Source organism: Microtus oregoni, unplaced genomic scaffold (genome assembly GCF_018167655.1).
Source record: "Microtus oregoni isolate MIOR12 unplaced genomic scaffold, Mior012 000012F_ref0000307, whole genome shotgun sequence".
In the NCBI taxonomy this organism is placed as follows: Eukaryota; Metazoa; Chordata; class Mammalia; order Rodentia; family Cricetidae; genus Microtus; species Microtus oregoni.
In genome coordinates this window covers 46,360,023-46,373,985 of record NW_024543071.1, presented here as the reverse complement: position 1 = coordinate 46,373,985, position 13,963 = coordinate 46,360,023, and the positions used below count along the sequence as shown (strand labels likewise).

At 44.0% G+C, this 13,963-nt stretch overlaps 6 non-coding genes across 6 annotated transcripts; 3 read left to right on the top strand and 3 right to left on the bottom strand.

The window, feature by feature from the left end:
* Positions 1-785: 785 nt before the first annotated feature.
* Positions 786-858, top strand: Trnaf-gaa. Its single transcript has one exon. It is a non-coding gene; the product is annotated as a tRNA-Phe (tRNA).
* Positions 859-2,045: 1,187 nt separating this feature from the next.
* Trnak-uuu lies at positions 2,046-2,118 on the bottom strand. The gene has a single exon. It is a non-coding gene; the product is annotated as a tRNA-Lys (tRNA).
* A 1,447-nt stretch (positions 2,119-3,565) lies between these two features.
* Trnal-uaa lies at positions 3,566-3,648 on the bottom strand. The gene has a single exon. It is a non-coding gene; the product is annotated as a tRNA-Leu (tRNA).
* Positions 3,649-4,073: 425 nt separating this feature from the next.
* On the bottom strand, positions 4,074-4,160 carry Trnar-ucu. The gene is given in 2 exon segments: positions 4,074-4,109; positions 4,124-4,160. It is a non-coding gene; the product is annotated as a tRNA-Arg (tRNA).
* A 231-nt stretch (positions 4,161-4,391) lies between these two features.
* Trnav-uac lies at positions 4,392-4,464 on the top strand. Its single transcript has one exon. It is a non-coding gene; the product is annotated as a tRNA-Val (tRNA).
* A 268-nt stretch (positions 4,465-4,732) lies between these two features.
* On the top strand, positions 4,733-4,805 carry Trnav-uac. The gene has a single exon. It is a non-coding gene; the product is annotated as a tRNA-Val (tRNA).
* The last annotated feature ends 9,158 nt before the right edge of the window (positions 4,806-13,963 follow it).

The following is a 13,963-nucleotide window of genomic DNA, read 5'->3' as shown; positions in this document are numbered from 1 at the left end:
AGACTCCTTTGCCTCAGGGACACCCTTGGAAAGTGCAAACTAGTCCACGCTGGGCAATTGGAACTCTTCGCTCTTTGTTCCCATCATTTTCAGGCTGGGCTGGTGCAGAGCACCGCTTCCTTCTTACCCCTTCTGCTGTCTGCTTTCAGCTATGGTTTGCACGCGCCCTTCTCCAAAAGGCGACACACTAAACACTGAAGTTGTCTCGACCCTGACCTTTCAGAACTCGGGCGGATCTGGATGATTGAGGACAAATTGGTTACTCCGTTAAGAGTTATTATCGCAGCCGGGCGGTGGTGGCGCACGCCTTTAATCCCAGCACTTGGGAGGCAGAGGCAGGTGGATCTCTGTGAGTTCGAGACCAGCCTGGTCTACAAAAGCTAGTTCCAGGACAGGCTCCAAAACCACAGAGAAACCCTGTCTCGAAAAACCAAAAAAAAAAAAAAAAAAAAAAAGAGTTATGATCGCGTAGACTTGCCGGTAGACGTGAGAGTTGAATGGGAACTTCAGGCCTTGCCCTACACACCAGGTACTCCCTATCTTTTTGGGACCCTGACTAGGACTAGAGAAACCTTGTGAACTAAATGAGACGGTAACCGGGGACGCGGCAGAACAAGCCTTGGTAGGAATTAATTTTCTCGTTGTTCGCAAAACGAAAGACTAGAAACCATACACCTCTAAAAGTGAAGGTAAAGATTGAAAACTTAGAGGTAAGGTCAACCTAAATTTTTTGTTTTTTTTCCTCTAAATTTCCCTTGGACTGGGTGAAAAGCCCTCATACCTCCGCTGAAATAGCTCAGTTGGGAGAGCGTTAGACTGAAGATCTAAAGGTCCCTGGTTCGATCCCGGGTTTCAGCAAGAGTATCTTTTTGTTGGTGTTTCTGTCTCTGGAGTCTGGCGTTTCTTCCCAATTCCAGTACAGTCAGTATTAGTGTTGTGAAGACAAAGATCATCTCTGGGAATGTGAGACACAAACAAGCAAAGAGACTGTGGTTTCTTTTTAGTCGTTAGAAGATGAGGTTCTGGCAGTAATAGACAGCTCAAGATCTTTTATTTTATGGTGGAAGTCAATGGACGGTTTGCCCTGGGGAAGCGGCCTTGTCAAAGTCTACTTCCCCTTCTCAGTTTCCATTGCCAAAACAAAAATCGATTACATCATAGTTCATCCCGGGAAACCCATGAGCTTATTAGGGTTATTTACAGATCATGGAGAGGGGTTATGGGCAGGAGAGTGGGTGACCCCAAAGAAGCCACCAGTTTGAATCCCACCTGGATGATGGCTTCCCCATGGCTGGGTATGTGGAGTCCCCTTCACCAATCCCCTCCAGCTGTATATTCTAGTTCCTCTCTGAGGCTACGCTTAAAATTGCATATGACCGGTGGGGAGGAGTGACTGGGAACTCAGGTGTAGATGCCACGACCCCTCCCCGGGCCCCTCTTCTAGGAGAACAGCTGTGATAGTCTTTCGCAAGTAGGTAAAGCTGAATTCACGGAGATGGCGGTTTGGCTCCGAAAATAGCTTGAACATGTGTCTGCCGTACCAACTGTTGTTCGTCTTGGTCTGTCCCCCAACCGCCACCCCATATTGTCTCTTTGCTAAGCCTGCAGGTTTCAGGGACAGACTTGACAGTCTTGAAAGCATTTGCCTCCACAGCCAAGTGTCCTAAGTCAGGGCCCATCAGAGAGCACTGGGAATCTGGCTAAGAAAGTGTTCCTAGTTTGAGACTATACATTATGTTTCTCCATCAGAAATGCAGTTTTAGTACCTCGCTTTCCAAGCTTCGCCTTTCATTAAGAGGTATCAGAACTCATTCTTCGTGATGGCAGGGTAGATGTGCGATGTTTCTGGTTATATACTTATGGATATCTTGAACACAAAAACTGTCCACAATGTCATCTTTTCAAGCAAGAGCCAAGCAAATGAGGTCTGATTTCAATTTCTTAAACCATTCTTCAGAGTTGTAGGTAGGTAGTAGTAGCAGGTAGGTCCTTGCCTTTAGACTCTTGTTTAGCTACACTGGAACATGAGTATCTAAAACAAGTTCCGCCCGAACAGGGACTTGAACCCTGGACCCTCAGATTAAAAGTCTGATGCTCTACCGACTGAGCTATCCGGGCTCTTGACAGGTATATTCTTTCTAGCATATCCACAGTCAAAATTAGGCCAAGAGTCCAAATTCTTTGTAAATAGTTGAAAATCCTTAGTCTTTTGCGGCGAGCAAGCTTGTGATGAAATCAAGTCTTTCTCCCTTTCTCTCATCACGTGTACAGTTTGAAGACTAAAATTACTAAGAAATCCTCGTGCGCGCGCCTCCGAAAAACACTTCCCGGGAGTTTTGGACCCTCTGGTCTGGTCTCCGGAGCTGGTGGAGACATTTCTAATTCCAGTCTTGTTTTCTGAGGCGTCCTAGAGTGCCTTGTGGGAGCAGCAGGGATGCATGATTTGAGGTTCGGTTTGTATTTGATATTTATTGAGCATATGCTGAGTTCCAGTATCTCTGCTAATTCGGGTCTGCTAAGACCCAGGCTCGGTCGGTGCATTGTGGGGTTGGACTGACCGCAACTCGAAGCCCCCAGACCCGCTTTGAGGGACTTTTGCTCGTATTGGATAAATCACAATAGAATTTGGTAGTTCTCTCATACAAACGTATGGGATCCTAAGATCAGTTGAGAAGGCTAACACCTTGCACCCTGTGGGGGGGGGGGGCGCTGCATGGTTGGGGGTCAGCCTCCCCGGAATTCCGAGGCTCGGACGTGTGGCCGTCTAACCTCTGGACCGACCTCCATGTCTGGCTGGGAGAGCTTGCTTCAAGAAGGCGGGAGTAAAGCAGAGTGAACCAGAGCGGGCAGATCGGTTCCGGTTCTCTCCAGCGCAGACCAGAACACCGAGGCCACGTGACTCTCTTGGTGACATCAAGGGTTACTGTGTAGCACAGACTTGCTACACAGTAACCGGAACTGCAACCCACCAAACTCTCCCCACCAACTCTCGAATCTCCTGCGGTTTGCGAAAGTCTGGCTGAGCTAGCAGACATCCCGCAGGGCTGGTTGGTTAGCTCCGGAAAGGCTAGGGGAGACCCTGTCGCTGTGCCCACCGCAGCCTTCCCGGGTCTGGCTTCCGTTCCAGCTAGGTTCTGTTCTGAGGACCTGAGGACGGAAACTACCCGAGTGACTAACTGCCGAGCTGTCCTTGAGTGAATGGAGCGAGGGAAGACTTCAGTGGGGAAGCGGCGGAATTGGCCTCGGAAACTCAACGTACAAGAAATTCTATTTCTCTCTTACAGTGCTCACCACACACCAAAACCTCCTGTTTATTTTTCTGCTGTTTCCCTTTTCTGTCAGACCTTGCTTTTTATTTTTTCCTTTTAAAATATTTTACTTATAAGTTTTATTTTTAAACTCTCTCGATCCCTGCATCTAGCCATTAGAAAAGAATCCGGTGTGTAGCTGGGTCTGGAGAGTTGGCTGTTGAATAAAGTGACTGTTTTTCTGGGACAATTTGTGCTTTCGTTCTACGTCTCAGTTCCAACGTCGTAGTTGTTGGCGAAAAAGTTAAAATCACATCTACCAGAAGTGGGGTTCGAACCCACGCGGATATAAATCCATTGGATCTTAAGTCCAACGCCTTAACCACTCGGCCATTCTGGTATCTGAACGCATGGAGTTTCCTTTGGAAGCAACTGGGACAATATTGCGAGCCTTAAACATTTCTAAAAAGCCCTAAAGTTATTTTTTTACATTGAAAAACAAAGTCCCCAGGGGTGGAGATTGGTGACTGTGATCACACCGCGCTCATTTCTTTATCTCCTCAGACTTTGGGAGTGTGATTGACCGTGGAAGGTGAAAGTCTGAGGAGATAAAGAAATGAGCGCGGTGTAATACGAGAGAACGCTTTGGTAGTAGTAGCAGCAAGATTCCTGACGATCCCCAGTGAGTGGACACAGGAAACGACTGCGCTAAATTCTTTTGTTTTAATGGGTGCGGCCGCCAGGCAGGACATTTTAAAGATCAAAGATACTGTTTCATTTTGTTCTTCCTAACTCTGCTTTATTCTTCCTTACTAAAAATAAAAGCGACTCTGGTGGGACTCGAACCCACAACCTTTGAATGTCTTCATTTAGTCTAGAAGTCCAATGCGCTATCCATTGCGCCACAGAGCCAGGTGTGTCTACACCTCGGTACTGCCTACATCAGAGCCGGCTCGGCGGCTCGGAGCGGCACTCTCTCCTCCAACAGTAGGGTGCGCGGCGGGGAGAGAGCAGAGCATCGGCGCTAGAAAATCCGGCGCCCTGAAGCTTCTCGGCTGGGGATACACAAACATTGTGATTCATAGTTCCGTTTCCAGTGTCTCTTTGTCTAGTTAGTCTATCTGGCTCTCCGCTCATTCACACGGTTCCATAGTGTAGTGGTTATCACGTCTGCTTTACACGCAGAAGGTCCTGGGTTCGAGCCCCAGTGGAACCATGTGGTTTGTCATGTGAGATATTTTTTTTCGCAGGAACGATTTTTTTTTCAGTCAGCTTGGCTTGTTGAATTTTGCTTGTGACGCATCTGAACGGTGTTTGTGAGGCTCCTGCTTAACGCTTCCCCTTTTTCTACCCGTGCTGAAAACTCTGGGTTCCGTTTGAAACTTTTTTCTTCAAGAGTTGCTTCAATTTTTTAGTTTTTAACCACGCTGATTTAAAGTATAATATTTTCATTATCCAATCTCTGAACGGCTTTGCCAGCACGTGGTTCCATAGTGTAGCGGTTATCACGTCTGCTTTACACGCAGAAGGTCCTGGGTTCGAGCCCCAGTGGAACCAGTGTTGTTTTTTTTTTTTATGCTTTCTTATTAATGTTGGGGTTTTAATCTCATTCTCTTCCGTGAATACTGCTCCCAGTAGGTTTCCTCCACCACCCGGAGCCTGTGACACTGTCCCCTCGTGTTCTCTTCTGGGAACTGCAAGTGCTGGATAGCTTCTCCAGTGCCACTGCGCCTGAGCGCCCCCCCCCCCACCGCCCCTCCAATAGTGGGTTCTGCGTGTCTGACTCTCCTTGGGCCACTTTTAATGTTGCTTGCAGTGCTATACGCCCAGCCGCTTGGCGTGTTGAGGCAATGTTCCTGCAGTCCTCTCGCGGGCCGACCCACTGTGTCACACTACAGCTTCCACGACGAGATTTTTCTTTCTTTTTTTTTTTCCTCTTAAAACTTTTTTTTTTTTTCGGGGGTGGTGTTGGTGGTTGCCAAGGCAGAGGGCAGATACAAGGAAACGGGGAAACGAATGGGTTCGAGAGGCATAATGTGAAAAACACCAAGAATAAATAAAAAGAAAGTTTAAAAAAAGTTGCTTTCATTGCGTGGTGGAGCACGCCTACAATCCTTGCTCTAAAGATGTTAAAAAGTTGCTACCATCAGTGCCGACTAACTGCAGGTCCGCTGGCTTCAAACTGAACGTCCTGATAGAAAAGTTCTTATTGAGAAGTCAACATCAGGCACAAGGGAAGCAATTCAAAATTCTCCCTCTCATTTTTAATTGTTGGAAGTTTCTTTTGTTATCTCCTAGAAGTATCCAATTGCAGTTCTGCACAAGTGCGTCTTCTCATGGTGCACCTGGTAGCAGACATTCCACGTGGACCAGACATTTAAACAGTGTTTTGTTACATGCTGATCAGCAGCGAACAGCATAGTTTTTAGTGCATAATCTTAAAACAGAGCAACATTTTCCAAGTAGGAAAAATTAAAAGCCTTTAAACGACGACTTTGACGTTGTAAAACCCTTTCATTTCTGTATCGGCAGGGACTATCAGAAGTATAGTGCAAAGGCAAATGGTAATTCTGGGAAATGTGTTCCCAAAGTTTGTCCTAGCCTGGGACTGGGGTTGGCGTGGGGAGGGTCGTCGTGGTGCAGCGCAGGCAGGGTGTCGCCAGCCTCTGACGCTGTCACGTGCTGAAGGCAGCCCAATTCTTGGGTTCTTCCTGCTCCCTCTTCTGAGCTGTTCCCTGAACCTGGGGGTTGCGGGGCGAGGTTTGTGATCCATAAAGAAGGCTCAGAGTCACTTACCTCAGTCCTTGGCTGGTCAACGTCCCTTGGACTAGGGCCTTGGGCAGAGCTCATAACAGTGTCTCTGCCTACCTGTTGTGTGCCTGTTTGTCGACAAAACAAGAGGATTTGGTTAAGCGACAGTCTCCACATAGTCAGCACGGGGTTTAAATTGTTGTATTTTGGCAGGCACACTTGGCACAATTTGAGGACAGCACTGGGACTTTCCCTCATAGACATTTTTGGGAGCTGCTAACTGCTGAACATCTTGGCTTGGTGGGCTGATTTCTTTGACCTCTCTTTTCTCTGGGTCCTTACCCTGTCTTTCTTTCCTTTTTGTGGAAATTTAGTTAAAATATAACATCACTTCCCCTTCTGTTTTCTTCCTCCACCCTCTCCCATGTCGTCTTTGCCCTCTTATTCTCTCTGGAATTGATGGCTTCTTTTTCTGCAACTGTTATTGTTAACACACACACACACACACACAGATAAATTTACCACATAAATATATAGATACAACCTGCTGAGTGTGTTTAGTGTTGCTTAAATGTATATCATTTCAGGGGTGACCACTTGGTATTGAATAAACAAATGGGGGTGATTATTTCTCCCTTTCTCGCCTGTTTTTAGTTGCCTGTAGTTTTTTGTCTAGGGATGGGTGGGACCTCGTAGTTGTTTGAATGTAATTGGCCCCCATAATCTCATAGAGAGTGGTACATTAATGACTTTGTTGGAGTAGATATGGCCTTGTTGGTGGAAGTGTGTCACTGTGGGGACAGGTTTTGAGATGTTACATATGCTCAAGCATATGTTCACTGTCTCAGACTACTTCCTGTTATCTGTGTATTAAGATGTATCTCCTTCTCCACTCTCAGCTCCTTCTTTAGCACCACGTCTACCTGTATGCCACCGTGTTCCACCACGATGATAACAAACTAAGCCTCTGAAGCTGTAAGTCACCCAACTGAATGGTTTTCTTTTAAGAGTTGCCATGGTTGTGGTATCTCTTCACAGCAGTAGAAACCCTGACTCAGAACAGACCCCAAGAGATTCCTGCTACCTGGGGCTAGCTAGCTCATGAATCTCAGAGGAGAGTCCACTGCTATCACTTTACCAGACCCAACTGCACATTTCCTAAACCACACTCATCCTTACAGCCACAGATACGCTCAGTTCCTAACCCTCATCCAAGATGCTTGGCTCTAAAGCAAACCAAGACCTTCACAGAAAACCACAACTTGTCAAAATGCAGTGATTAATGGAGGGAGTCCAGTCACAGTGACTTTATCTACAACACAGCTCCTGCACCTGAAGGTCAAAGAACTTCAAAAAAAAAAAAAAAAAAAGAAGACAGAAAACTGGTAAGAGCAATAGAGACAGTAAGTCTGCTGTGAGATTGCATTTCCTAGAAATGGTAGGAAAGTTGTGATATCTCAACATATGGCTGCCTACCCAATAACTCAACAACGGCAATATCAGTCAACACTATATCTTAAGTGTGTCTTGGTACCTCTGTTACCTTTTTTTAAATAAGGGTCCCAATTATAATCAATCAAAGTCCATTCTAGTGGCCACATTGTAACTTGGACACCTTTCTAAAGACCCTCTTTTCTAACAAATTCATAATTTGGGGATCAGGGGCTGAGATTTCAATGTAAGATTTTGGGGTGGACATAATTCTAATCATAGCATAAACTGTCCAAAATGAGCCACTGTTGCTTTTACCTTCTTGAAAAATTCTATAGCTTGGATACAAAAACACTGATCCCTTTCTCTTCATTCCCATCACCCAGACCATGGCCAGAGCTGGAAACTCTTCTGTAAGCAGCAGATTCATTGCATTTACGTCTCTATCCTTGAAGACTTCTGATGCCTTGTCCTGGGACTCCAGCAGGGCCCCCATCACTGGTCTTGCCCTACTTGATGAACAACCAGAGCAACTTCTCAAAATGTAGACATCACACAGCCCTTCATCTCCCAACCCCGGAAAGCACTCTGACACTTGGTCCCTATGGCCACCAGGTTCCTTGCTTTGTTTCCTCTTTTTTCCTGGATGGAGTTTGAATATGGCCCTAAAGTCTGTGTGTTGAAAAATTGGTTGCCAATGTAAAAGCCCTGGGACTATGGAGCTTACTGAGGATATTTAAGCCATGAGCAACTGACCTGTATGGATGGAGTAGTTGATTAGGAAGCGGTTTGAAGCAGAAGTTCAATGCCTTGCTCCGACTGAGCATATCATGCTGTCAGCCCTGTAACCAGATGGGTGGGACTCCTGGATCTTGGACATCACAGCCTGCACAGTCATAAGCCCAATGCATTTCTGTTCACTATAAATTACCCAAGGCTGAGGTATTCCATCACAATAGCATAGAATGGACTGTGATGATTGATGCAGCTTGTTGGGATTTAGAATCACCATGGAAACAATTGTACAAGGGAATTTCTAGAGGAGGATAATTCAGGGAAAGGACACACCCAAAATGTGGGAGGCATCATTCCATGGCTGGGGTCTTGAACTGAATGAAAGGAGAAAGTGAGCTAAGTACCCATGATTCTCGGCACCCTCACTGAAGATGCCATGTGGCCGCTTTCCCCAAACTCCTGCCACCAAACCTTCCTGCCACATGGACTATCCTCTTGAACTGTGAGCCAAAATAAACTGTTCCTTCCTTAAGTTGTGTTTGTCAAGTATTTTGTCCCAGCAAAAAAAGTGAATACCTAGGCTAAGGTCCCTGGTGCTATAATTATCAGTAAGTTAGTTGGTCCTCCTCCTCTTCTTTTTTTTTTTAAAAAGATCTTTTCCAACTTCATTTTAAAAAAAGATTTATTTTCATTTTAAGTTTTTCGTGTGTGTGTGTGTGTGTGTGTGTGTGTTGTGCATGCACTTGTGTGTGCACGTTCCCACAAGGTCAGAAGAGAGTGTATGATCTACTAGAGTTGGAGTTATGGCTGCTATAATCTGAATTCCAGTCCTTATAATAGAGCGTAAGTATTTTTTTTAACTGCTGAGCCATCTCTACACCCCCACTGTCATTATTAAAAAAAAAAAATTTATTGCACCAGGCACGGTGGCATACACCTTTAATCCCAGCACTTAGGTGCCAGAGATAGAAGGATCATTTTGAGTTCAAGGTCAGCCTGGACCCAAAGCAAGTTCCAGGACAACCAGGATCATTACACAGAGAAGCCCTGTCTTGAGAAACCAAAGCCAAAACCAAAAAAAAAAAAATTAATTTATGCTTATTTCATGTGTATGAATGTTTGATGGCATCTGTCTATGATATGTATGCGTATCACATGCATTTCTGGTGCCTGTGGAGGTCAGCAGAGGTCACTGGATCATCTGAAACTGGAATTACGGATAGTTGTGGGCCACCATGTGGGTTCTGGGAACTGCCTTTGGCAGTGGCTCACCACTAATCCATCTCTTTAGTGCTTCCTCCACCCCCATTGTCACTCTTTTTTAAAATGCATAATTTATTTTTATTTTATGTTTGTTGTTGGTAACTGTGCCATGTTGAGCTGCCGTATGTTGGGGATCATTCTCTACCAGGGTAAGGGCACGGGGATTTAGACATATGACTAAAGAATGTGAAGATGTGCATGAAAATAATCAAACAGAAACCATATAAGAGTGCCGGGGGTGGGGGGTTCCAGCGAATACTGAAAATGCCCTTGTTTATTTTTCCATGCGCTTTTATACCCAATTCAAAAGGGGGAAGAAGGTAACAAAAGATTTCTTTAACTTGATACAAAGGACAACTCAGTTAATCGCTTTAACACTTTGAGACATCAAGTCATTAGAATTCTGTTGTTTACGCAGTGAAGCCACCCTAGACCAAGCATCCTGGAGGCAGCCCCTCCCCAGGTAACCTCATATTACAAAAGAAGGAGCAGAAGTATGCTTGCACATCCTGACCATCTGTCAGAGTGGAGTGGATCTTCCCTTATGTGCCATCTTAATGTCAAAAGAACCAAGCAACCACATCCTGAGTGGATGGATGTACAACAACCCTTGTCAACTATTTTGAGCAACCTCCAAACTCTCTGACCATTAGGCAAGGTGGCAATAGGCTCACATTTTTGGGCCTCCACAGTTTGTTGGTATTTGGCCTACATGTGTATCTGTGTGAGGGTGTTAGAAGCCCTGGCACTGGAGTTACAGACAGGTGTGAGCAGCCATGTGGGCACTGAGAATTAATTGAACCTAGTTCCTCTGGGAGAGCAGCCAGTGAGAGTCTTTAACTGGTAGAGCTCTCTCTCCAGCCCCCAATGTTATTCTTAAAGGTCTCCTATCACCCACTCAGGACAAGGTGGCTTTGACTTCTCCTGAATGTTTTCCTGACTTCCATCCCCGGGTCACTAAGCTGGGTCACACCTTCCTTCCAGCTCTCATTCTGGTTTGTGTTGTCAAGGCTCGAGGTCTATGGGAGCAGTGGCTTAGACAACCCTGACTGAAGTTCAGACAAAGAAACAGCCTAGCAGTTTCCGGGCCTCACTCACGTACTTCAATCAAATGTGTTCTTAGGCAAATACTTTTAAGTAGTGTTATTTTAAAAGTTTGATATTCTTATGAAGTAACTTTAATTCAAGTTCCTTTGTAATTCAATTGTATTCATCAAACAAAGAAAGAATCTTTTTGAATCTCGTCTTTGAAGGTTTTCCAACAAAGCACAAATTTATTCATGTGAGAATTCCTTACCAGAGACTTCTATGTTTAAACTTCAAGAAAGCAAGAGAGAAAGATGAAAATGTTGGGTCCAGGGGGTTTGTGCAAAGATGGGGACAGACCACCAAATTCTAATAAACCAGAAGCAAACTTTATTTCAGAAACCAGAATCCAGAAAAAAATAAATAAATAAAAAATCTCCATGAGGCGTGAAAAGCTTATCAGCTAGCTGAGACCACAGCCAAAGATGGATTTGTAAGGCTGTGGCCAAGGCCGGTTTCTGAACCCACCTTTTTATAGTAGGGGCACCAAGGATTAGGTCTGAACAAAGGAATTTTTATAATCTTGAGGTAAAACTCAGACACAGATTGCTTTACTTTACAATCTCCATTAACAGAGTTTTTCAGTTAAACTAGTGTTTGTATTTAATCTATTGTCTTCCTTGGTACTTCCAGGTGGTGTTTACTGAAGCCCTGTGTTGTCCCCTTTGATGCTGCCAGTTTCACATAGCAGGGATAATGCATAACCCAGAGGTCATGTATCTATTTCCTAAAAGTTGACTCAGCTCATATCCGTAGGCTAGCCTCAGTTTGCAGAGAAATGCTTTGGCCTTGTAAATAGAGCTATGGGTTGTAAAGCGAAATAACCCACTGTTAATAGTTAATCTTCAAGCTGTTAATAAAGCTGCTGACAGTCTGTTCTCATTCTCCTAGGCTTACAACTTTATTTCTTTATTTCTACATTCCTATTTCTGGAATCTACATTTTTATTTTCTTATTCTTCAACCCTTCAGTAAAACTGGAAGCTACCAGGCATTAGGAAAATCTTGGATATTGGTCTGGCAAAAAGTTGTTAAATAGTACACAAAAATATGATCTATATATTAAAAAAAACTTTACTTTGTGTACATAAAAAATGTTAAGTCTCTTGTCCCTTTGAGGACTCCATGAAAAGAGAAGAAAGTGAAGGAAAACAAAGATTCAACAACAACCTAAGGGGTAGCCAGGGCCCTCAGAGACTGAAGAGTCTGAAAAGACCCTCTTGTCCCTTAGACCCTTCAAGGTGAGCATAAAGTGGTAGTTTGAATGAGAATGGGCTGTTGGTGGAGTTTTCTTTGAGCTACCATCTCACAAACAATGGCATGAAGACTTATTATTAGTTATAAAAACTTGTCCTGCAGCTTCAGCTTGTCCCACTAGCTCTATAACTTAAATTAACCAATTTATATTAATCTAATTTTGCTTTGTGCTTTTTACCTCTTTTCTATCTTGCACCTCCTATTTCCTCTCTATGTCCTCTGACATCTTTCCTGAGCCTAGATTTTGAAGGACTGTCCTATGTTGTCTTGGCAAAGTTCAGCAGTAGTCTTGTGTCCTGCTTGTCCAGTTCAGACAGCATTCTGTCAGTAGTTGAGACAAGGGCAGTTTCTATGTCCAGTGGCTAACCTTGTCACAAATGAAATCAAACTCCATATGGAAGTTCTTTGATGCCCATCATCCTTTTATGAAGCAGAGTGGTGCTGCCAGGAGCAGATGTATCTCATTGTCATAAAAAAGTCTTATGTTATTAAAACATTTTAAATACCATATTCTGTAGGTTTCTGAAGTGTTTGAAGACAACCTATCTAAAATATATCTCTGTTTGACTTTGAAAAGATACCTAATGTGACTGTAAGTTTGATTGTTATAGATGATTATTAACCTGTATTTCTTTATTATCCTAAATGGCTTTGAAGGATTAAAACTTTTTTTTGCAACTTTCTTCTGTTTTTATTTATTTGTTTCTTAAAACATTTTTTCCTTATTTTACATATCAATCCCAGTTCCCTCTCCCTCCCCTCCTCTGACTCTCCCCATCTTTTCCTCACCCAACCCTATCCACTTCTAAGAGAGGGTAAGGCTTCCCACAGGGAGTCAGCAAAGTCTGACACATCACTTTGAGGCACTACCTAGGCCCTTCCCACTATATCTAGGCTGAGCATGGTGTCCCTCCAAAAGGAATGGGCTCCAAAAAGCCAGTTCAAGCACTAGGGATAAATCCTGGTCCCACTGCCAGTGGTCGCACAGACTGTACCAGCCATACATACAACTGTCCCCTACATTCAGAGAGTCTGGTTTGGTCCTATGCAGGTTCTCCTGCTATCAGTCTGGAGTCAGTGAGCTCCCACTAGCTCAGGTCAGGTGTTTCTGTGGGTGTCCCCATCATGGTCTTGATCTCTTTGCTCATATTATCACTCATCCCTCTGTTTGACTGGACTCTTGGAGCTTGGCCCAGTGCTTAACTGTGGATCTCTGTATCTGCTGAATGAAATTTCTATGATGACAATTAAAGTCATCAATCTGATTACAGCAGAAGGCAAGTTCAGGCACCTTCTCCACTATTGTTTAGAGCCTTAGCTGGGGTCATCTTTGTGGATTTCTGGAAATTTCTCTAGTGCCATATTTTTATTAGCCCCACAATGGTTTCCTCAATCGAGATATCTCTTTCCTTGCTCTCCTTCTCAAGGATTAAAACTTTACATCACATTTTAAATGAGCTGTGATAGGCACAGTACCTTAAACAAGAATGGAAACATATATAGTATAACAAAAAATAACCTTAAATTTGTATCAGTATACAAAAATCCATACCAATGTAAAATTTTTGACACTAGTGCTTGTTCAAAAACAAACTCAGCAATCTGCTCTTTTACCCCATCATTTCTATGCATTATCCCCTCTTTCCCTTCAGAAAGAGACCCTTGAATCTAATCTCCCTTGTCTAGCTTTCTCCATGACCATGATCAGTAACAATTTGTAACCAATCCCCTAAATGATGACAAACATTAATAACCCACCAATTGACCAAAATCACCCATCTCTCCTCTTGGAAATGTGGGCACTGTGTTCTCTAGACTTTTTCCTTTTGCCTGTGGGTGACAGCATCTTTATGGAACCTGAGAACACTGAGATAATGGTCAAGTCATGGGAAAACTAGCCATAACATTTGTTGCCCACATTTTATATCTGAGCATCCTGACCTGCCGCTGGCAACAATCCTGTAAAGTCACTTCATTCGTTACTTGTTTTGTTGCTGTAGCAAACACCTGACGAAAGTAGTTTATGGAAGGAAAAGTTTGTCTTGGTTCACAGTTCAAGGGTCTGTCATGGTAGGGGCATCAGGGTGGCAGGAGTGTCAAGCTGTTGGCTCCATTTCCAATGACTGTTGGTGCTTAGCACTCTTTCTCCATTTATTCATTCTGGGATCCCAGTTCACGGAATGCTGACGTCCA